This window comes from Nipponia nippon, unplaced genomic scaffold (genome assembly GCF_047370975.1).
Source record: "Nipponia nippon isolate SJK-2023a ecotype South Korea unplaced genomic scaffold, ASM4737097v1 scaffold_16, whole genome shotgun sequence".
In the NCBI taxonomy this organism is placed as follows: Eukaryota; Metazoa; Chordata; class Aves; order Pelecaniformes; family Threskiornithidae; genus Nipponia; species Nipponia nippon.
The window spans coordinates 6629407-6650614 of NW_028262332.1; the positions used below are offsets into that span (position 1 = coordinate 6629407).

The following is a 21208-nucleotide window of genomic DNA, read 5'->3' on the forward strand; positions in this document are numbered from 1 at the left end:
CTGGCTGTTTCCAGGGCTGGCAAGCTGCAAAAAAATCCCTGTAATGCCCGGAAACTGCACCCTGCCTTGGGCACCAGGGTGTCTGTAACCCTGAGCCTTCGTCGTGGAGAAAGAATGGAGCACAAGCACGAGCTGAACGGCTCTCCTGGGTTCGCACTGGGGGCTCTTGCTGCCCCAGAGCAGCGCTGCCTGGCCCTGCCTGCGTCGCACGTGGGGCAGAGCAGCTCCTGGGACTGCCGGGGTGGCAAGTCTCTTCTGTGTGCGGGGCCAGCCCGGCTCCTTGCCCTCCCTGCGGAGGGGAGAGGCGGCGGTGCCTGGGGAGACGTCGCATGACTTCTCCCGAGCTGTGGCCTAGTTTTGAGGGAGTCGCTGCCCTTCCCTGCCCGTCTGGCCCTTTCGCCTCGCCTGCCCCATGCGTTCCCGTCACCGCTCGCATTCCTGCCCTATGCTGTGGCTCCTTGCTGGGCTGAGACCTGATTCACCCAGGTAGAATCTCTGACTGGTTGGCTGGGCAGGTTCCCAGGTCTTGGGCAAGGTTGGGGATACTTCTTCAGTGGTGCAGTTGCAGTTGGAAAGGCTCTCTCCCCCCAGGAGCATCTGTCCCTGCAGCTGGATGAGGACCAAACGTGGTCCTGAGCCTTTCTGTCTGAAGCCTGTGTGAACCCTGGGCTGGATACAGTGGGGCTCAGCTCCGTCTTCGGGTTCCCATGTCCCAGCAGAGGATCTAGAGGTGATGCCTGTGACAGCGCTGGGCACTGCGTAAGAACCCCGTGTCAAAAGTCATCAGCACACGTACCGAAACCCTTCAGCCACCTTTTGGGGCAAAATGGTCTTTTTTTTTCTTCATTCACCAGGATTTTCTTCAGGTTGTGGAAAGGCTGATGGAAGCAAATGCAGAAATGAGCTTCCACCTGATTGAGCCTAGTCTCTTTTTTTCCAAGGGTGAGGAAGTTGTCGATGCTGGGATGGGTTAGTGGCAAAGGCTGTCGAGCAGGGAGGCTGACAGAGGTAGTGTGGTCCTGTGGAGCTGAGTAACGTTGAGGAAGCTGGAGCCATGGCTGGGGCTGCAGTAGAGCTGTGGTTCTGTAGGGGCAACGCTGTGGAGGTGCCTGAGGGCAGGTCACAGCATCTGCAGCAGTGCTGGATGCTTTGCTGGTACAGGATGTACTGATGCTCTGCCTCCCTCATCTTGGGTCCTGCATCCTTTGGGTGGGATCTGTCTTTGCAGGGAGGCGGTGAAGCAGAGCAAGAGGCAGGAATTTACCCCAGACCCTGCAGCGCAGGCTCCCCATCTTGCCTTTGCTGGGCTAGCGATGAATGCTGTGGCCCCAGCAGCCAGCACATTACCCTGGCAATTCCCAGGCCGCTGCCATCACCGGAGATGTTGGCGGGAGGCAGAGGACAGGGTGTCTGCAGGCCTCCAGCTCTCTGAATCACCTGCTCAGCCCTTTGGTTGCTGGGACTTGCAGCTGCCTAAGCTGTGTTTACCCTTCCTGGATCCCTTTTCTCCCTTTTCCCCAGGCAGATTAAGGCCAGACAAGAAAAGGCAGATGCGGCTCCCCCTCGACAAGTCGCTGCAGGTGAGACGGGAGCTGCTTGGCACGCACACCTGAGCCACCTGGCCTGCCTGCCGCATTAACCATTTTGTGCAGGCAGGCAGGCAGGAGCAGCGCTGCAGCGGCGCTGGGCAGCTCGCCAGGGGATGCGTGGGAGCAGGGGCCGGGGGATGCTTCGGGGAGAGGGAACGGCCCCGGCAAGGATCCTCTTCCCGAGGCTGCAGGCATCAACTCGAGCCGCTCCCAGTCTGGATTGGTGGCTCATGGCAGCCTTTGGAAATGGAGCATCAGGCCTGTAGTTTTTATATTTCCTCTTCTCCCGCCTTGCACCTTGCAGAAGGGAACCACTGGAGAACTGGGTCCATCTGGGAGAGGGGGATAGCAGGCAGACCTGCCTGCGCAGGACAGCGAGCAAAGCGAGCGTCACTGGGGCTGGGTGAGAAGTGCCAGGTCTGCTCCTGGCCCAGTGCATTGAATGGCTCATGCCTCCTCAGCTGAGCCGGACCCAGACCGGTCCCCGTAAGAGGTGTGTCCTGGCTTGATGTTGAAACTGGCCTCCCTGGAGGGCATCACGTTCCCTGAATGGGATCACACTTGCAATGCTGTCCACATGCTCTCCTTGGGTTTCAGTGCGCCTGTGTGTGCGGCAGCAGGAGGAACCTCTCAGAGCTGGATGCAGGTCTTCTGTCTGCAGGAAAGGTGCCTGGAAGGTAGCCTGGTTTTCTGAAAGAACAAAACTTTTACTGAAAATAAGACTTTCCCCTCCAATCTATTTTCCTTGTCATGAAGGAGCCACGGTGACTTCTGTTGAAGGAAACGAAACCTAGTTTTAGTTCCATGTTCTGAGAAATGTTTGAAATACCATGGAGAACATCTCTGGATTGGTTTTGAGCCCAGCCAAAGGGCAAAAGCTCTTGATTGATTTATATTTCGAACCTCTCTCACCCCACTCATCTGCCTGGAGCTCCAAAGCCCCAAAGTGCCTAGCTCCAAGGAAGGGAATATTTTGCACGTGGGCTAATTTGGTTTAAATTCAAGGCTGTTTTTATTTGCTTCAGGCAAATGTCATTGGGCTCCTTTTGGTGTCACTTTGCTGTTCCCAAGTAGGTTCCTGGAGAAACAGTAGGAAGCTGAACATGTACATACATCTCCGAAGCACTCGGGTATTTCCAAGTGATGTAACTTCAGATTCCTTCCCCACCTCCCCTCCTTCCCCTTTGCTTCAAAACCCTTTTTTGGCCTCAAAGATCAGCTTGGGTTTTGGTTTGGGTTTTTGTTGGGTTTTTTTTTTGTTTGTTTGGTTTTTCTACTGTTTTAGACTTCTTGAGGCAGAGCCTTGGCTGGTGGGAGGCAGTGGGCAGCCCCGGAGCGAGGGCAGTGCAGGCAGGGTGGCTGGGAAGCGGGACGCTGACCCTTCGGGGAGAACTTGTTCCTGCCTGTAGGTCCATCTGTGACTCTGGGACCAACTGTGTAACGCTCCCACAGTCAGGACCCATCAGCAGGTGAGAAATAATATCAGATACTTGCATGCTAGCTAAACCCCATGGATCAGGCTGGGGAACATGCTGTTTCATGTGTGAGACCTGTTGCCTTTCCCCGAGGAGACCTCCCGATCTGTGTGTTAAAATAACAGTTTAAGTCATCCCCTGCTCGGATGCTCGATGAAACTTGGCTGTTGTTTCATGGAAGAGCCTGGCTTTCTACCTGGTCATCGCTTTGAATGGCACGTGTCAGCGTGACACTGCAACATGGCTTCTATCTGGCCGGTGTGTGGATGCTCTGCTGTAAGGTTTTGCTTGCTGAGGCTCTCACGCAGGCTGTTCTCCCCCAAACCTGCACCATTTCTGAACGTGTGCCAACAAACCAGCCCGGGGAGGGACCGTGCAGGTTTCGCTCATCCTCCAGTCCTGTAACCAGCTGGCAGGGATGTCAAACATGACTTGTCCCTATAGATGAAGTCACGCTCGACATTGCCGTAATTAATCCTATTCCTTGAGGTCGTGGTTCAAACACAACCTAATTGTCTTGGGGAGGCAGCATCCTCTGGACAACGTGGTGTCTCCTCGCAGGTGTAGGTACCGTGTGAAACCTGGGAAGCAGCTGAGCTCGGAGGGGGCTCCCAACCCTGCGCTCTCCCCCCAGTGCTGGGGACTCCGGGCGAGTGGTTGGGGGCTGCAGTGGAGCCGTAGTTTCATGTGGAGAAAGAGCAGAAAAGCAGACCTGCCTTTCTGCTGCCCACCTTCCTATGCAGCTCAGGCTCCCCAGGAAGGAAAAATGGAGTAAAAACTTGTTCGCTGCTGGGAAAAGAAGCAAGTGGGAAGGTTGTGTCCTGTGGTTTACTCTAGCAGGACGTGAGACTGGAACAGTGAGCTCAGGGAGGGGAAGGAGAGATGTTTTCCCGTCCACAAAAATCTTAAAAGAAAAAAAAAAAAAAGAAAAAATCCTGCTCCTACTGCATAGGACAAACCCTTCTGAAATAACCTGTCAAAAATTTCCCGCGGGGCTCAGGCTTTCTGAGCCCTGTTCTGGAATAACCGGTGTCGGCGTCTCTAGCCCTTGCGTGGGCTGAGGGGGACCCAAGTTTCACCCCCTCGATGCTCCCGTGGGACTGATGTGGCTTGCTTGCCCTGAAGGCTCCATCCTCCGCCGGGCAGACCTCGGTGGACGTTTCCTGGGGTCCCGCCGTTCCCCATGAAAGCTCTGGTTTTCATCGTGATGAAACAAGGCAGCTGGGGTCATGTTGTCCCCACCGGCTCTGCCCCTCACGAAGAGGCACGCGTGGTGGAAGAGACGGGGAACTCCACTGTCTTGGTTCTCTATTTCCTCTGCTTGGAGCGGCTGCAGCTTGTTGCACAGGCAATACCCTGTGCTTTGAGCCCTCGGACTGATTTTGTACATGAGCGTAGGTGTAGGGTCCTGATCTTGCTGTTCCTCCTGCTGTCACGCTCCTAAAGCCCTTGGGAGAAGGAGTTTGGGCTCCCTCTTTGCAGGGAACAAGAGTCCCGGTGCTGAGGCCGGGATGTGAAACAAGCCAAGCGTTTTGTTTTGTAGCTCTGTACATGGCAGCGTGGCTAAACGCAGAGGCAGATCTCAAGGCATGGTCGTTTAACTACACCCAGAACATTTGATTCCAGGCATGCTTATTTCACAGATTTTAGTTGCACATTTCCTGGGCAACAGTTTTGCAAATGTAATTCTGCAGGTAGGCTTTGGGGGGCCGAGGGCGGTGGGTGCAGCTGGGACAGCGCTGGGTGAACGCTTGCTAACGAAGGAACATGAAAGCCGCTTCCCCCCGCGCCTTGTGGCTTTGGTGGTGTTTTGTTTTCCCCCTTTAAATGAAGAGTCAGAAAACATCTGAGACCAATACCGGGGTAGAGTGCGAGGAAAGGGAGACTTTAAAGTCCTGGTCAAGTTAATGGGAGTCTTTTCCTTTATGGATTTGCTTTTGTAGCTTGGCTCTGGTTTGTTTGCAGGGAGCACGGTTTGGCTCCCGCTGCCTTCAGCAGAAGCAAAGCTGGACCAAAGGGGCCCTCGGTGCAAGACAGCCTCCCCGTAAGGGAGGGCTCAGCTTTATCTCTTAAGGGGCCCGTTCTGTTGCTGTTAGTGGGTCAAATTTTGGAGCTCTGACTCAGCCTGAACTTTCAGTGGCTTTTGCACCTGGAGATTTAAATATCTGTCTGCAGGGGAGGTGAACGCCAAATGGCATCCCTAGCTGCAACTCCTTAAGATGTTACCTCCCCCTTTACCCCCTCCAGCTGTTCATTATTTCCCTCCCGCTGCTGCCTACCACCTCCACGGTGAGTCAGAAGAATGGGACATGAATGCTCCCACCTCAGCAGCTTCAGTACAAAGTCTGGCAGCGGCTTCCTTTCAGCTGCTGGGGAAAGGGAGTTTAGGCAAAGCTGCCAGCCTTTGCCCAGGAGCCATGGAGGAGAGCCCGAGAGCTGTTCCACCGACGCCGTGCCGGCAGCAGGAGCCTCTGGCACAAGGGAGCAGATGAACAAGCTGCCGGGGGTGGCAGCGGTGATGATAACATCTGGACCCACCCGACGAGAGCACATCTCCCCATGCTGTAAGTGCAGGGTTGGGACCTTTCGCTGCTGAGCCGCCTCTGCTCCCACTGAGTTCAGCAAGAGTTCAGGGTGCTCAGCCTCTCGCAGGAGTGGGGTCGTGCAAGCCGCCGGCGTTGGTTTTGATAGGAGCTGTGCCCGAGGCAGCGCGCTGGGACTGCTGCCTGCCGGGCTGGGCGCGTCCCTTTGGGATGGCTCCTGCCAAGTTTGCAGATACAGCCTATTCCAATGCAAGAGGGAGTCCACTGGAGCCAGCTGTTGAGCTGCAAAGCTCTTCCTGGGATGAGGGGGTGGCTAAAAAGCCACAAATGGCCTTTAAAAAAGAGTGGCTGTAAAAGCCAGAGTGTCCCAGGGGAAGTGGAGCTTTCCCCCACCTCCGTTTGCTGGCTGGCGGGGGGCTGCGAGCGAAGCACCCCCATCGCTCCACGCAGGGCTCCGCGGTGGAGACAGTGTCGTCGCCCTGCCGCAGCCAGGGAGGCATCGCTGCTCTGCCAGCTCCCTCTTCCCTCCCTTTCATCGCTCTTTCCTCCTCCGGTGGCCCCCCGCATCCCCCCTCAGCCTCAATCCAGCTTGAAAATCTCAAGGCAAATCCTGCTAAATAGGGAGATTTCGCCCGGCTGCTTCCCTGCCCTCCCTGGTCTCTCTCTCCCTTCGCCGTTTCTGGCCTGCTGGGTTTTGTGTTTCAGTTGTTATAAATAAAGCTCCAGGCACTGATTTGGGTATACAATGACACCTTGTGTTATTAGACAGCACAGGACAGACTTTGCAAGGGGAGCCTGCTCGCCCGCCCTCCCTCTCCTCCGCTGCCTGCGCCGCTGCCTGCGGTCTGCGGGCAGCCTCGTGCGCGGCTGCGGGGTGGCTGGCAGCAGGTGCCTCTGCCTCCCTGCCGCTGCCTAAAATCACAGCCCCCAGGACAAGAAAAACCCCAAAAAACCCAGAGAATCCCAGACCCTGCTTGGACGGGGCTGGGTTTAAAAATAGGTAGTGGGGGGAAGTTTTGCGCTTAAAGAAGGGAGCGTGGTGGAGGGTGATAAGGAAAGTCTGGGTTCCTGTGGTTTTGCACCCCAAGAAAGTGGGTGGGAAGTGTTTGCAGGGGTGAAGCCAGGGATGGCGTTGTCATCTGTCACCTTAGCCCTGCTGGGGGTGACCTGAGCTCGCCCTAAATTGCTCATCGCCGTGGTGCGGGGCAGGATTTCACCCTGAAGCCATGCTGCCCAGCTGTTGTGCACCTGGCAGAGGTGGGGTCTGAGCATCCCCAGCTCATCCCATCGCTGCACCGCACCCTCAGCCCCTGGGAAGGGCTTTTTCTGGCAAAGGCCACCTTGTGCCAGCCACTGTCTTGTCTCTTCGTCCCCCAGGGGACTAGCGCTGGCTGGAGCAGGAGAAGCCAAGGGAGATGTTGAGCCCCACGTGCCCATTTTTGGCTTCTCCCTCGGCGTTTTCTCCCTCGCTTCAGTACCAGCGGCGTGTGGGAGGGCAGTGTCCGACGAGAAAGGAGGGGAAGGCAGCAAATGAATAGGATGACGGCTCACCATCATGACTGCTTGCAGGAGGTGAGGGCGGCAGGCGCCTGGGACATGGGCTCAGCCTTGCCCTGCGGAGGCTCAAGTGCTGCTCTGTTTTCTGGGATAAATCCCTATTTTTTTTAATTTTTTTTTTTCCCCACCCCAGCTTTAAATCGGAAAGGCAAATACTGTGAATTTCTTCTTGGGGCATCCAGCACACACGTCCCACAGCTCCAAAACGCGCTCGCCTAAGCTGGTCTTACCCAGCCCCGTTGCTGCTCCCATGAGACCCGCTTTGTACCGGGGCCCGAGGGAGCTGTCACGCTGAGATCTGGGGACAGGACCCTGGGGCAGCTCCTTCGAGTGATCGCCTGTGTTTCACCAGCCATCTCTCTGCCCAGAACCAGAGCCGGTCTCCGGGTGACCACGTTGTGGAGTCTTTGAGGCAGCAATTTAAAGGCAGATAAATAAAGTCCAGCCTGCAGAGTTAGGAAGCTGTCCTCTCATCGGGGCTGACTTGACTTATCCCGATTATTTTAATTCTTTTAAAGACTTTTGGAAGCGGTTTTTTTGGTCACTTTGCTAAGTGGTTCTGATTATTACAATTTTACTGACAATTTAGGGCATAATTTGAACCATGTTTGAGAAGTCAATGAAAATATCGAAGGTGGAAAATTCCCTCTTGGAAACTGCTCTGTGTTTTTTGGTTTCAGTTGGAGTTTTTTTTGTTTCCTCTCTCCTGTCACCTCTGAATTTGGGCTGGGAGGAAGGAGCACCCCAAAACCTCTTTCTAGTCGGACGAGTGGTGCTTCGCGCTTGCTGGCTGTCGTTGTGGCTGTAAAAGCAGGCTGGGGTTGCTGCTTGCAAATTGCCCGGCCAAATTCCTCCTGAGCAAAAACGTGCGATGGCATTGGTGCAAGGGTAACTGCTGGTATGCCCTCTCCCCCTTCCTCCCACCTCTCGTAAAAGAAAGAACACGTAGCACGTGGGGTTTTGTTTTTGTAGTCTTGTGTTTCCTCAGTTTGTGGAGATGCAGACTTAAGGAGAAGGTACTAAATACCCTCTTTTCGTGGTTTGTGATGCTCGTGTTACTTTATAAGGTAAATAACCCAAACTATCCAATAAAATTCCAACGCTGTGCATTAATAAAGTAATGGAGATATTTAACGTATGCAGTAAAGCTGCTACTCCAGAGCCCTAGGCCTGCTTTAGTAGCTATAACAGGCATGAATAAGATCTTTTCCTGCTTTTATTTATACACATATAATATCAAATATTACTGAGTTTTTGCTTGTTAATGTTAGCCAAAGGGGTTAAGAGAAATAAAAAGGGATTTTGCAAACATATCAGGGGAGAAAGAGCAAAAGTAGGCCCATTAATAAATGAGGGAGTTGAATTCAGCAATGATATTAAAGTGACTAAGTTACTGAGCTGCTTTTAAAGTCCGTCTCCGGTAAAATCAGTGGAGACAATTAGGAGACCTTGTCAGATACAATCATGGGCTCCCAAACAGAGAAGCAGCCCATGAGGGAATAGAGAGGCCAAGAGGAATAGGGGAGTGAAGCCAATGGAAAGCCTTCGTTGAGTCCACATATCTGGCGCTGAGACGTTGTGCCAGCAGGTCGGACACGTCTCCGCTGCGGGGTGGGAGCTCACATCTCACCTGGGACATAGGAGAAATGTGGGTTGGGGTGGGAAAGCCTGGAGCAATGGGGATGGAGGGAGAAAAATAGGTTGAGCTGGGCAATTTCCATCTGGCCACACAGTAGGAGTCTCTAGCAAAGAACTGGGGCTGGCACTGGGAGAGAAGTGGTATTTAATGGCTCCCAGCAATGCACCTGAAGTTAAACATTTGCTCCTGTGATGTCTGGGCTGGTGCTGTAGGAGCTGGAGGGCTGTGGGAAGGAGCACAGCATGGCATGTGGGAGGGCTTGTCATGGGTCTGAGCAGCCCAAGGGAACTCAATGGACACAACGCTCCATGGGCGGTTTTACCCAGTGCCTCCGGACGTCTCGCTGGAGATATATGGCAGCCATAGGTCGAAACACTGTGGTGAGATGCTGTAAACAGAAGGTATAGGTAAGCAGGCATAGACTGAGTAACAGGGAGCACCAAGCACTCATCCAAGGTTTGACTGCAGGCCCAGCTTCATTTAGCAGGTCATGTCCTCCGTCATGGAATTTTGCTCAGTATGGTCCGTGTCGCTGTTTACAGCCCTCGCCCAGATCATGATGAGCATGTTCATTAGATGTGGAAAGACAAAGAAGCCAAGGAGGAAAGAAATACAGAGAAAGCCTGGGAAGGTCAGCTGTAAGTGGGCAGAAATAAGCGTGCAACCTGGAAAATGGCAAGTGGATGTAACTGCAACAGAGATCCAGAGGGAAAGAGCTTCTTGCAGAACAGCTGAAGAGCTGGAGGACTTGGAATAAATGTCACCACAGGACTGGAGAGTGCAATGTAAGCACTGGTCAGGATGGCGTTGGTAAGGACCCAGCTCTGAAGCCAGCTGTGGTCACGGAAAGGCTAAAACCTCCTGTTGTGCATGTCTTGCGTAAGTGCAAGATCTGCCTTTTGATATTTTTTGGGTAACAGATGCTGAGGCCACGTGTCAGACAGCCCTGGAGACACTACCCTGGTTCTTTCTCTCTTGCTTGAGCTCACAGCACTGTTTTCCAGTGCCCAAGCCTGGGCACTGCGATGGCGTTCGAGTGTAAACTCACTGAGAAGGGATTTGGAGAAAAGCACCACAATGACATGGAGCCTGAGGGATGAGTGTGGGAGGAGAGGTTAAAAGAATTAAGGCCCTGGATTCTGCTGGTGGCTTTGCAGGGGTGTCCAGGATGCGAGAGAACAACTGCAGCCCTGCGTGCACTCCTTGGTTAAAGGATGTGTGGCAGAGACCGTCGTTGTTCTCTATAAAAGGGTGTAAATGCAAGGAAAGAGGCTTGGGGGTACCCAGCCTTTAAAATTTCAAGCTAAGGTGGGAACAATACGACTGAATCGCACAAAGGAGAATGGAGACTGAATAGCGGTTAAAAAAAACCAACCAAATGAGCCAGCAGCAAGAAAGCAACTCGGAAACGAAAGGCTGGCAGTGCCAGGTTTGAATTGTTTAGAACACAATTATGCGAAGCTCTCAGATTTAAAGATGTTTTGCAGGAACGTGGTGAAGGGGTAGGTTTGCACCAGCCTTTTCTCATTGCTTGCCCTGAATTCCTTTGGCTAAACTTGTTGGCATCGAAGGAATTGGTTCTCACAGAGCTCAGCCAGGGCTTGCGTCTCTGCAGAGGGTGGAAAAGCTCCCTTGGAGCTCCCCAACTCCTCCTCGATGGGAGGCAGGTTGGTTGGTTTGTTTATTTATTTATTTTGGTGCAGAAGGATGAGGATTTGGGATCTGAGCTTCATTCCTAACTTGTGGGCTGTTAAGTAAATAGCGAAATCTCTGTTCCTCGGCTCTCCCCAGTCTGTAACGGGGATGATTACCTTCCCCTCCCTGCTCTCTGCTCTGTCACCCCGCGGTCTCATCCAGTGCCTGCTCCAGTTGCTGGGGTGGCTCCTGCTCCCCCAGTCGTGTGTTAGATTGACCTTCAGGCTAGGAGCCGTGGGAGGGGGAAACTGGGACAGTGGAGCCCAGATCTCCATAAAATCCTTGTTCCTACAACTGCCTAAACCTACCTGTTGAAAATGGTTGAAGCTGCTTATGAGTGTTGTGTGCTTTATTTGCTACAAAATTTCAAGGAGGGGAATCGCTGGTGAGGTTTGAAGAGATTCCCCTGGAAATGTAAAACCGTGTAGGGGTAATTTCTTGAATGCCATTGTGACTAGGAGGATGCTTAGAAGTATAACAAGACAAACAATCCTTTATTTGCGTGTATGAGACATAACTGTGACTTCCCAGGTGACTGGGGCTGGAGCCGGGGTAGCCGATGCAGGGGTGAGCCCTAGAGAGGTGCCCATAGCGTTGGGGAGATGCATCAGTCCCAGATCTGCTGACTTTTACTGGAGTCTCATAGAGGTTGCAATGGCCACACTCAACCCTTCCTCTGCTTTATCCCATCCCTGCTCCTCTTTTTTCCTTCTCTTCAGCTATTTATTGAATGCATTTTATTATGTGGTTTCCCCGCATCCGGGTTTTCTTTCTCTGCTCCGTGCAAACCCTTTTCGCTCCCTTAATGTCCCCGAGCTGTGTCCTGTGGCCCACAGTCGGCATTGGCCGTGGTGCGTTTGGCCTCCGTGCTGTGGTGCCGACAGCCGGCCCTTTCTTCGCCTGTCGCTTCTGAGGCTCGGTGTCTTTTTTTCCCCATCATGTGACTAAAGTTTGTGCGAATCTGTTCTGGTTTAAATCTAAAATATGCATTTGAGAGAGAGAGGGGGAGAGAGGCATGCAGACCTCACCCCTCAAAGCCCAACCCATCCCCACTCCCAGACTCCTTCCAAAAGGAAAGGCAAAGAAGAACCTGATCCCTGTTTCTTCCAAGTCTCATGATTTACAACCAGCCTTTTGGGCTGCTCTTTGGTGCTGGGGTGCCCGATGGGGCTAAACTTCTGGAGGATACAAATTTCTGTCGGTTTGCACACCTTGCCTCCTCCGCAAAGCCACCAGAACAGCTCACGGAGGAGGGCAGCGTGCTGGCCTCGGTGGCACTGCACACTTCTAGTCCCATGGGTGCCCGTTTTCGGGGTCGGAAGCATCAACTGAGCCTTGTCTGCATGGCTGACCTGCCTCCACCGCCTGCCCTACTGGCCTTGCCTCCTCTTTCTGGGTGGCCCCGTGTGGTTAACCGAGGAAGCCACCCAGCTCTGTAAGATGACAAATCCTGCACTTGCAGAGCCACTAGCACGTGGCTGAATTCTGCCAGATTTGGCCCCTTTTTCTTTCAGCTGGGACCTGGCTGGATGCATGCGTGCTGGAGATGTCCCCAAGAGAAAGCGTCCAGCTCCCCTGCACAGGGGTGCGTAGCTCTTTGTCTCGCTTCAGTTTTCCCATTTAAACACCCCTCTCTGCCAGAGGAGACGAATTCCCCGGGTGGCCCCAAAGGAGCCGGCTGCCCGCTTTCACCGTGGTGGGGACCTGTGCGGGACTCCCACCAGCAGCCCAGCGCCGGCCCAGCCTGCCACCCCGCACTGCTCCCTGCTCCAGCCCGGCTGAGCCGGGAGCTGGCTGGTGAGCTGGGGAAAAAAGAGGCTGCAGCAAAAGATGGAACAAACAGAATTTTTTTTTGCATCTAGAGGGGGAAGCACAGAGCTAAAAATAAAACGGGAAGATCAGTATCTGTCAGGCTGACGGCGGATTGGCTCTTTGGAAATGCATGTAATTACCAGGCTGTAGGTAGACATTTGCATGGAGCGAATAGCAAGCTACTGAGACAAGGTTACGCTTTAACCTTTAAGTCCTGAATCTGCTGGAAAACTAAGACAGAACTGCAGGAAATTAACTTAAATTAATAGAGTTGCTGTGACTGTGCCACATGTTACTTTGGTGCGTGTCACTTCACGGCACAGAGTGTCTTGCTGCCCCTGTGCCCTGGCTCCTGGAGGAGGGAGATGCTTTGGAAGCAAGTTTGGCATGCGTGGATCTCCTCCCTCGTTTGAGGATTCAACTTGACTGGGGAGAGGAGCTGTGGCTTTTTGTGGTCCACGTGCCTGTTTTCTTAGCATCCTTTGAGTTGGTAGGCTCCAAAGGGGTTGAAGGAATTTGGGCAAAGGGACTTGTCCTTGTGGATGCTGTGGGGTTGGGTGGTGGATGCAGGTGGAATCTAGCTGTGCTGCTCCACGGCTCCCAGCTGGGAAAGCCAGGGAGGGGACGTGGTCAGGGGGATGGAAGTTTTGTTGAGAGCCCAGAGCCTGAGCTCTGTGTGCAGAACTCCACACAGAGTGGAGCACCATTTGGTGCTGAAATTGTACCGATTAGAGCAAAGATGGTCCCTTAGTGCGTGTTTGTGGGTGTGCAGTGCCTAACGCTGTGAGTGCAGAACTGGTCTGGTAAAAAACACACAGAACCACCAAAACCATGCCTGTCTGGGCTCCTATCAATGTTCCTGATGCTCTTGGCCTCCATGCTACCTGCTTACCCCCAGGAAACCTTGCTCTTGCCACTGCCCATCGTCCCCAGGTCAGGCAGTACTGTAGGGCAGGGGCAGCCAGGGGACGTGTGGTGATGGGAGGAGAGGGACTTCCCACCAGGAGGAGAGATGGAGATGGACATGCCATGGGCGTGTTTCTCATTCCTAGCTGGCACAACCACTAGAGCTGCTGCTGCTGCTGTGGGATGCAGGCATGAGCAGCTGAGTCAAGCTGAGGATGGAGGAGAAGCAGGTTGGAAAACATGAGGCTTTGAAGGCCGCGGTGACACCCTACCTTCTGTTGTCATCGTGCTGCCTTGAACTGTGGGTATGGTTTGGAGAATCCCATTTTTTCTGGCCTCTTTGCTAGCTGTGATGACCAGGCGATGCTTGTTTCCAAAAATGCTGCTGCCTTCCCTCCAGGTTGGGGACAATTTTCTCCACCGTATCGATGACGTTGCTTGGCTCAAGCTGACTGTGCTTCTGTGCCTTGTAGCAGAAGCTGAAAGTAGAAACAGTGTGGTGGGGCCAGCTGGTGCAGAGCACGACCGCTCACCTCCCCAAAGGGCTAGGCCACCGGGAGCTCAAGCTGCTCCGTTGGCTCCCCATCAGCTTCTGAATCCAATTTAAGGCTCTGTCCCTAATCTTCAAAGCAACTAAAGGAGGAGTGCCAATGGCATCAAAGGCTGAATTTTGTTCTGTGAGCAGCACAAGCTGCTCCTCTGAGACAGTCCAGAGCACGAAGGCTGGGATGAAACCTGGGAGAGCAATCTCAGCTGGCCGGGACGTGGCAAGGGTGGCCGGTGGTCAGGGCTCTTGGCCTGGATTCTGGGATTTTGGGGTTGGTTCTTTGCTCTGGGTGACGTTGGACCCAGGTTCAGGTGCCTGAACACCATGAAATCCTCAAACCTGGTGCTTTGAGGAGTTTATGCAGAGGGAAGCTGGGGCTTTGTCTTTCTGCCTCTAGTGACCCATCTGTGAAACGCAGATAAGTGCTGCCTCGCTTCTTGGGGCAGTCAGAGGACAAGCACATTGGAGACTGAGAGACCTGTGAATGTGGTGACAGCCTAGGACATACTTTAGGCATGAGAGGGAGCAGTCTTCTGGGTGAGGCTGGGCAAATCTAGACCGTGCTTGTCATTAAGGAGCAACCCATCCTCTTCTGCATGCTCTTTTAGCAAATGGAGGGACCTTCATCCCTCCAGCCAGGCAACAAATCCAGCAGGTATCTCACCCCCAAAGGCAGCACCGCTCGAGATTCCGCAAAGTCTGGGGGATGTTGTAACATCAGATGTGGAAGGTGCTTGCATGCTCCAGCAATGACCTGGGATAAAGCCTTTCTGCCTGTCTGTTGGAAGGTGGAGGATCGAATTGTGGTGATCAAGGTGCAAGGCTTGACTCTCCATGTGTTGAATCCCTTTCATGCCTTTATCTGCTGAAAAAAAGAGTTAAAATAGATGTACATCAGCTTAGGGGAAGTTCTACTTCATGACTTCTTTACAATGAGAGCGTCGTCTAAAAGGGACGTGAGGTTTAGATCTGCCATTGTGCTTTGTTCTTAACTCCAGCTGAGTCACCTGCCTACCTGGACCTGTGCTGGAGTGGGGACTGAGGCTTCTTCACGCACTGGCAGTATCGTTGTCTTGAAGTTGTCCTGGAGTCAGATCTTGGAAACCTTCCCTGCCCAAAGAGCACCCCACGCACCAAGCTCTTTGGAAATCTTGCTTTGATGGTTTCTTCCCCACCTTTTTGGAAATCCCCCTCTTAGATGCCTTGCTGTTTGAACTCATTGGTTTTTTCCAGCCCTTCAGCCAATGGTGTTTTTAACTCAGGGTGCAGCCTAGGAAGAAAAACTGCCTTAACTACAGGCTTCTCCTGCATGCAATGTAGACAGACCTTGAAGAAAGCCAGTTGTGTCCAAAATTCAGCCTGATGTTTTTCCGGCTCTGTCAGTTGGCCTGATAAAAGCTATGGCCTCTCCCTGCAAAATCCGTCTGCCTCTGATACGTGCTTTTTTTTTGGACATTGGTTCCTCATCAGTAAGCAGAAAGCAAGAGCCCTTCCCTCGTTACAGCAGCACAAGGCAGAATTTAAGGTGGTCGGATCTTTTGGAGGAGGAGAAGGGAAGTCTGAAAGGGTTTTGGAGAGGGAGGTGCCAGCAGCAGGAATGGCCACCAGGTTTCCAGCATGCCTTTGTCGAGCACGCATGAGGAAAAGTTTGTCACTGTCACTTGTCCCTCTGTCGTAACAGGCTGCTGGTTCCCACAGGCTTTACTGTCATTTTGTCACCTCCTCCCGGGGTTCCTGCTTTTGTCGACTGTTTGTGAAATCCCAGGGGAATTGAATTGTCCCTGGAGCCCCAGCCACAGGATAGTGCCCCGGGGCATGGGGGGACAGCGAAGGCGGCTCCTGCTCTGCCCTCTCCATGGCTGCTCACACGCAGAGGGAAAACACTGCCGTTCACAGTGCACTGGTTTGAAGCATCTTCCAGTTGACTTTCAAATGCCATACTGTCAACTTGATGTGGGCAATCCCTGTGGTCTGGTGTGCCCATATCTACCTGAACCAGCTTTAAATTAGTCTTGGTAGCAGGGCGTAAAGGGCTGGCTGTGTTGGTTAAGACCCTCCCTCTTGGAGGGAGCACACGTAAGCAACGTGCTGAGGATCTTCCCTTCGCGATTGCCCATCTCCAGGCACATCCACCAAGAAACCTTCAGAGCAAGGTGCCATACCTGCAACTTTGTGTTTAAATAGCCACGATGGTTTTATTCTTGGTGGCTGTGGCACTTGCTTCCCATAACCGCCGGGCGCCTGCGGTGCAGTACAGCGCAGCCCTCACCGCCCTGCGCAGAGTGTCCCCGGCCTCTTGCCTGGGCTTTGCATTTCCCCACCGTGCTCTACCCATGGCCTGAGTGCAGCTGCGCTCTAGATGCACCCATCGTTAGATCAAGCTGGCTACCAGGATCAAGTGCCACCACTTTAAATCCATACCTCGACAAGCCTGGGAAAGCTGGGAGTGCTGTGAAAGCGCAGCTGGCTTGGTCTGAAGCACCAAGCGCTTGGCCTGGTCTCGTGTTGGGTGTCCTTGCAACTTTGACGCAACACTACATTTTTGTTTTTGTGGAAATGAACCAAAAGAATGAGGGGAAGTGCTTACAAACTCATTTTTAATGAAGATCCTGATGTGCGGACAGATCCTTTGTCCAGATACGAATGTATTTATGCTGGTGGCACCTTGCCATTCCTACAGCAACTTACACATTTTGTAATGTGACAGCAGTGTACACAAGTGAGGCTGGAGTACAAAAGACTGAGAGACCAGGGTTTGGCCTTTCCTTCCCCTGTTCTTCGTGGGGTTGCACTGGCTGATACCAGCTGGGGACAGGGTGCTTTTATTTTCCTTTGATTTTTTTTTTTTTAGAGGAACGCTAAGCTCCAGTATTCAGCATTGGTTTTGCACCCGTGGGGCGTTGCATTAGGGGTGCCTGGTGCATAGTGCCTGGCGCGATGAAACCCTGAGCTTCGCTGCAGCCGAGATGCTGGAAAGAGGATGAAAATCCCAGCTTTCATCTTTTGTCACAAATAGTATCTGAAAGAATTTGTACTATTTTTACTGTTTGTTTTTGTTTCTCCCCTCCCCTTTTAACTATGCACCTTAGCATTTTCCGTGGGCCCTGTCACTGGGATATCTCCTCTTGGACTTTGAAACAGATGACTCAGCTTCATGGTTGTTTAGAATAGTTTTAAGTTATTTTTGCTATCCGGCCCCATTTTCTATCATCATGCTGCAATTACTGGAGTGCCAGCTCTGCAGGGGAACACTTGCTTCTTTTAAACAAATGGTTTCCCTTGGAATTAAAAAAATAGTTTATGGAAACATTTCTGTGGGCCTTTGATTATTAATTTATTATGAAGGGTCTACTTCTATTTTATAAAAAATACGAAATCTTAAATTTAGAAACCCTACGTTGGGAGGCAACTTTTGAACCGAGGGTTTCTTTGATGCGGACTTTGGTGTGTGCGTGTGTTTCTTTTTAAAAGGCAAATCTGCCTTTTGCTGGCGCTGCGTTATGTGGTTAATCCTGTTGGGCCTGATCCGATCGGACCAGTGCTGGAGCGAACCGAGCAGAGCTGAACACTGGTGTGGGAAAGCCGATCTCCGCTGGGAGGGCAGCGTGGCCCCGGGGCGGTGGGGCTGGCTGACACCCCCTGCCCCAGAGCTCCTGCTCGCTGCCTGCCGAAGCCGCAGGCTCAGCCCTGGGTTTCAGTGATCCTACCTGCGCTGGGAAGGGCTTTGTCCATTTTTTCCACATAATAAAACAAACAAACAAGCAAGCAAACAAAGAAAAAACGCAGGAAAAGTGTTTGCTGTCATGTTGGATCCATAAATGTGATTTTTCTGCAGCAAATAAGCTGTTGCAACTGCATCTGGAGATTGCTCAGACCAAGCTGATTTCCAACTGGGGTGGCGCAGCCCTGCCCAAGGCATTTTTAGTCCATTCACATGGGTTGGAGTAACACCTGGTTGCTGCTGTTTCGGAGGGGAGGTGTGCTGGTACCTGCTCTGGAGGTGACGTGCCACCTCCTCCTGCCCTGGCTCTTGGGGACCGATTTGCCAGCTGTGCCTTGCAGGGGAGAGCAGATCCCAGATCTCTCTGGGAGGAGAGATCAGGAGATCAAGAGAAACCAGGCTGAGAAAGGGGCTGGGGAAAGCCGGGCCAGCTGGACTTTCCCTGGGCACCGAAGGCTGTCAACTGGCTCTTGACGGGTGCAAGCACCCACGTGCAAAGACCTGCCTTTGCGTCACGGGGGGATGCACACCTTGGACCCGAGAGCAAAACCTCACCCTGAGGGATTTCTCCTCCACCTATGTTGATGAGAAACCTTCCTTGCCACTACAATTTTAAGTGCTGCAAGTGGAGGGGCCCAAAGTTCCCGCTCCCTGGGGTGCAGAATAAACTGTGCCAGGCTGTGGCTGTCCCTGGGTCCCCCACGGGACCCTGCTGAGACCCTCTTCCAGGCATGGGTCTCCCAGTGGCTGACCCCGAGTGGAGGGGTACCGTGGGCACTGGGGAGGGCTCCGCATCGCCTGGGACTGTGCTGGCTGCTGGGAGCGTTGATGGCTTTTGGCCAGGGGTGAGGGTTGTCCCCTGCCTCCCCATCGGGCCATGGGAAGGGGAAGAGGAGGGCTGCATTCCCAGGGATTTTTTAGGGTATTGCTGGGATTTTTTTAGGGAGGGAGGGATGCAGCATTTGGATGCTTGGCCTTAGGGTGGATTCCTTTCTCCTGCTGCCTCCTGGCTCTCGGGGAGCCTCTTGGCCGTAGCAGGGAAGGGGTTAAGGCTTCCTCGCTGGCCTGGGAGCTGCTGCTGGCTGCTGCGTTCCCCTTCCGGGGCTGCTGGGCTGAGGTTTGCTGGTATGTGTGCAATGCGGCGCCGGCCGGCCGAGAGCACCCAGCCCTCGAGAGCACCCAGCCCTCGCCGGAGCACGGCGAAAGCCTTCCCGGCACGGCCTCCCCTCCCCTGGCTTGTTCCTTCAGCGCTGAGTGATGGGGCTGGGGATCAGGGACCTGCTGGGAGAGCAAAACCAGGGGCTGGAGGAGACTGGTTAGAGAAGAGTCGAGCTGCAAAGCAGCAGCCTGAGCTCCACCGAGACACTTGCCTGAGATACTCTTGCACATGGGAGCGTCTCTGGGCACGTCCTTGTGCCAGCCCAAGGTTTTGTAGCTCGTCTGTGCTCATATCTTTGCCTCTGCAATGGGGATGGGAGGGCTTTGGCCGCTCCTGTGGGGTTAGACCTGATGGGGAGCTGTGTTTTGGGCAGGCTCCTGCTTTCCAGGGCAGGGGAGAGGGTTTAGTGCAGATACAGGCAGGAGCTGGAAAATTGCAGCAACAGCAGTAGTATTCAAGCCGAAACATAGCGAGAAGCCTTGGAGGGAGATGCAGACTTTGAGGGAGATGCAGATTGCTTGGACTTCTCTCTGCAACAAAAATTTATGTCCCTTATATAACTGGGGAAAAGCAAACAAAGAAACTTGTCTCCAAGTGGGAACATGGTATCACCGGGAGAAATCCCACAGCAAGAGCGAGACCTCCGATTCACTCTCAGGGCTATTAACTCTTTGGCAGAAGGGCAATGCTTTTATTGCTAAATTTTCAGATGAATGACTCCTGGCTATTCCTGAAGAATTGTGCATGTGGGTTCGCTAATTTAGGCAAATGGCAAGAATCATTTTTTCACTCCGGAGCTTTTTGAGATTCAGTGGGGCTTCTTCTGACCGGGGCAGGGATTGCTGCTGGCTTTGCCGTGCTCCCCCCATGCTCTCCCACCAGCCAAAACGTTTGCTGTTGCTGAAGGACTGTGCTTTACCTTTGATCTCATACAGCACCACCATTGACATTGGCAGGAACCGTCATGCAGACCAAGGCTGTTATATGGTGCTAATTTTGCAGTCTCAGATAACAGAGCCTCTCTAAAAATGTCATTTGGGGCCATTTGCAGGGTGAGTTTGACATCGCTGACTACTGCTGGGACGCGGATCCCGCGGGAGGGCCTAGCACACATGGGAGGTCGCACACTGCGTCGCTGGGGCAGCTCGTGGACAAGTTTCTCGGCAAAAGAATTCCCATTTTTCTACTGTCTCTTAAACTACCCCAAACCGACAAGTCAAGTCCTTGGCCCTTGGTTGCTCTGGGCTGTCAGGCTGATGCCAAAATAAGATCAGTCAAAAAAGGAATAAATGGGGGGGGGGGGGTTGTTTTTGGATTATGGCTACACCATAGCTTTCTTATTAACTCAAATTAAGTTAAAAAAGGAAATTGATTTAACCAAGGGAGGCGTTTCTGATGCCAGTGGCAATAGACTTGATTGTGGTTTTTTTTCCTTTCTCTGCACAGGCAATTATCAAATTAATGTCCTTTGATATGAGCCTAATATCAACACAGTCACTAATATATTTATACTTGCCAAATGACAGCTATCCAATAAGCTGTTTTTCTGTTGTTTTGTCAAACTCCACTTTCTTTTGCCTTCATGTTTCTCTGGCAAGGCAGGGGGCCGGTTTCTGGGTGGAAATCCCCGGGCTTCCTCGTCGAGATTCTCACCACTGCCCTTCCACAGGGGCATCGCTCTTGCAAAAAAACTCAATCAGAATATAATTAACAGCCAAAAATGTTTCTGAATTGTCACTTGCTATGGGGGCCACTCTTGTGCAGGGTGCCGTAGAAACACTCATGTGCAGATGAACCAACCCTCTCCAGATCATTTGTGCCTGTAAATCCCCAGCAGCTGAGGCAGAGGGGTGGGATTGTGCGGTATACAAGCAAGCCAACAGCTCAGCTGGTGCACGTTGCCACTGTAGTCTTACTTTGTTTTTTTCTTTTTTTTTTCCCCCCTTTCTTTAAAGGAATAGGGCCTCTGTGATCCAGTCTGTGCATGCGTGCGTACGTGTCTCTCTTTCTTTCTCTCTCCATTTGTTCCCGCCTCCCCCTGTTTTTTACCCAGCGACGAGTTTCAATTATGTTTGGCTGAAGGGTAGAGCTCTCGTATGGCTCCCACAAGTCTTGTGAAAATGGGTGGGTGGGTAAAGAGGAGAGACTCAAACGCTCGATAGCTGCCTGGGAACTCAACCCTTACGAGACACTGGAGAATCCACATCGGAAAGGTTACTGGGAAGCCCATTTCATTTGCCTTCCCACCCTGAGACTGCCTTGTTGGTGAGGCTGGAGGGTGGTAGAGAAGCAGAAGACAGTTAAATGCTGCCTTGCTGCCCCGGGCTTGGCGGACGTGGAAGAAGTGGTGTTGCCAAGGGTCGGTGGGGAAGGCCTGCCGAAAGCCAGGCGGCTGCCAGCACGTTCCCCCTTCGTGTCCTTTGGGCTCTAGGTGCAAAGACAGGTGAGGGTGAGTCAGCCGCGCAGAAGCAGGCGGTTAGATTAGATCTGGCCGTAGCAGGGGATGGCTGGAGAGGGGAGGAGAAGGGAGGCTCCAGACAGTGGTTCCCACAGGAGCAGAGGGGT

At 52.9% G+C, this 21208-nt stretch overlaps 1 long non-coding RNA gene across 7 annotated transcripts in view; it reads left to right on the top strand.

Annotated features, from left to right (window-relative positions):
* Window positions 1-21208, top strand: part of LOC148056234 (uncharacterized) — a 111994-nt gene that overhangs the window by 30156 nt on the left and 60630 nt on the right. For 6 of the 7 annotated variants that reach the window (XR_015703725.1, XR_015703728.1, XR_015703724.1 and 3 more), the window contains exon 1: window positions 5348-5628. The exons of the other annotated variant lie outside the window; for it this stretch is intronic. This is a non-coding gene — a long non-coding RNA (uncharacterized LOC148056234). Of the gene's footprint in view, window positions 1-5347; window positions 5629-21208 lie in introns of those variants that run through there. 7 annotated transcript variants of the gene reach the window in all.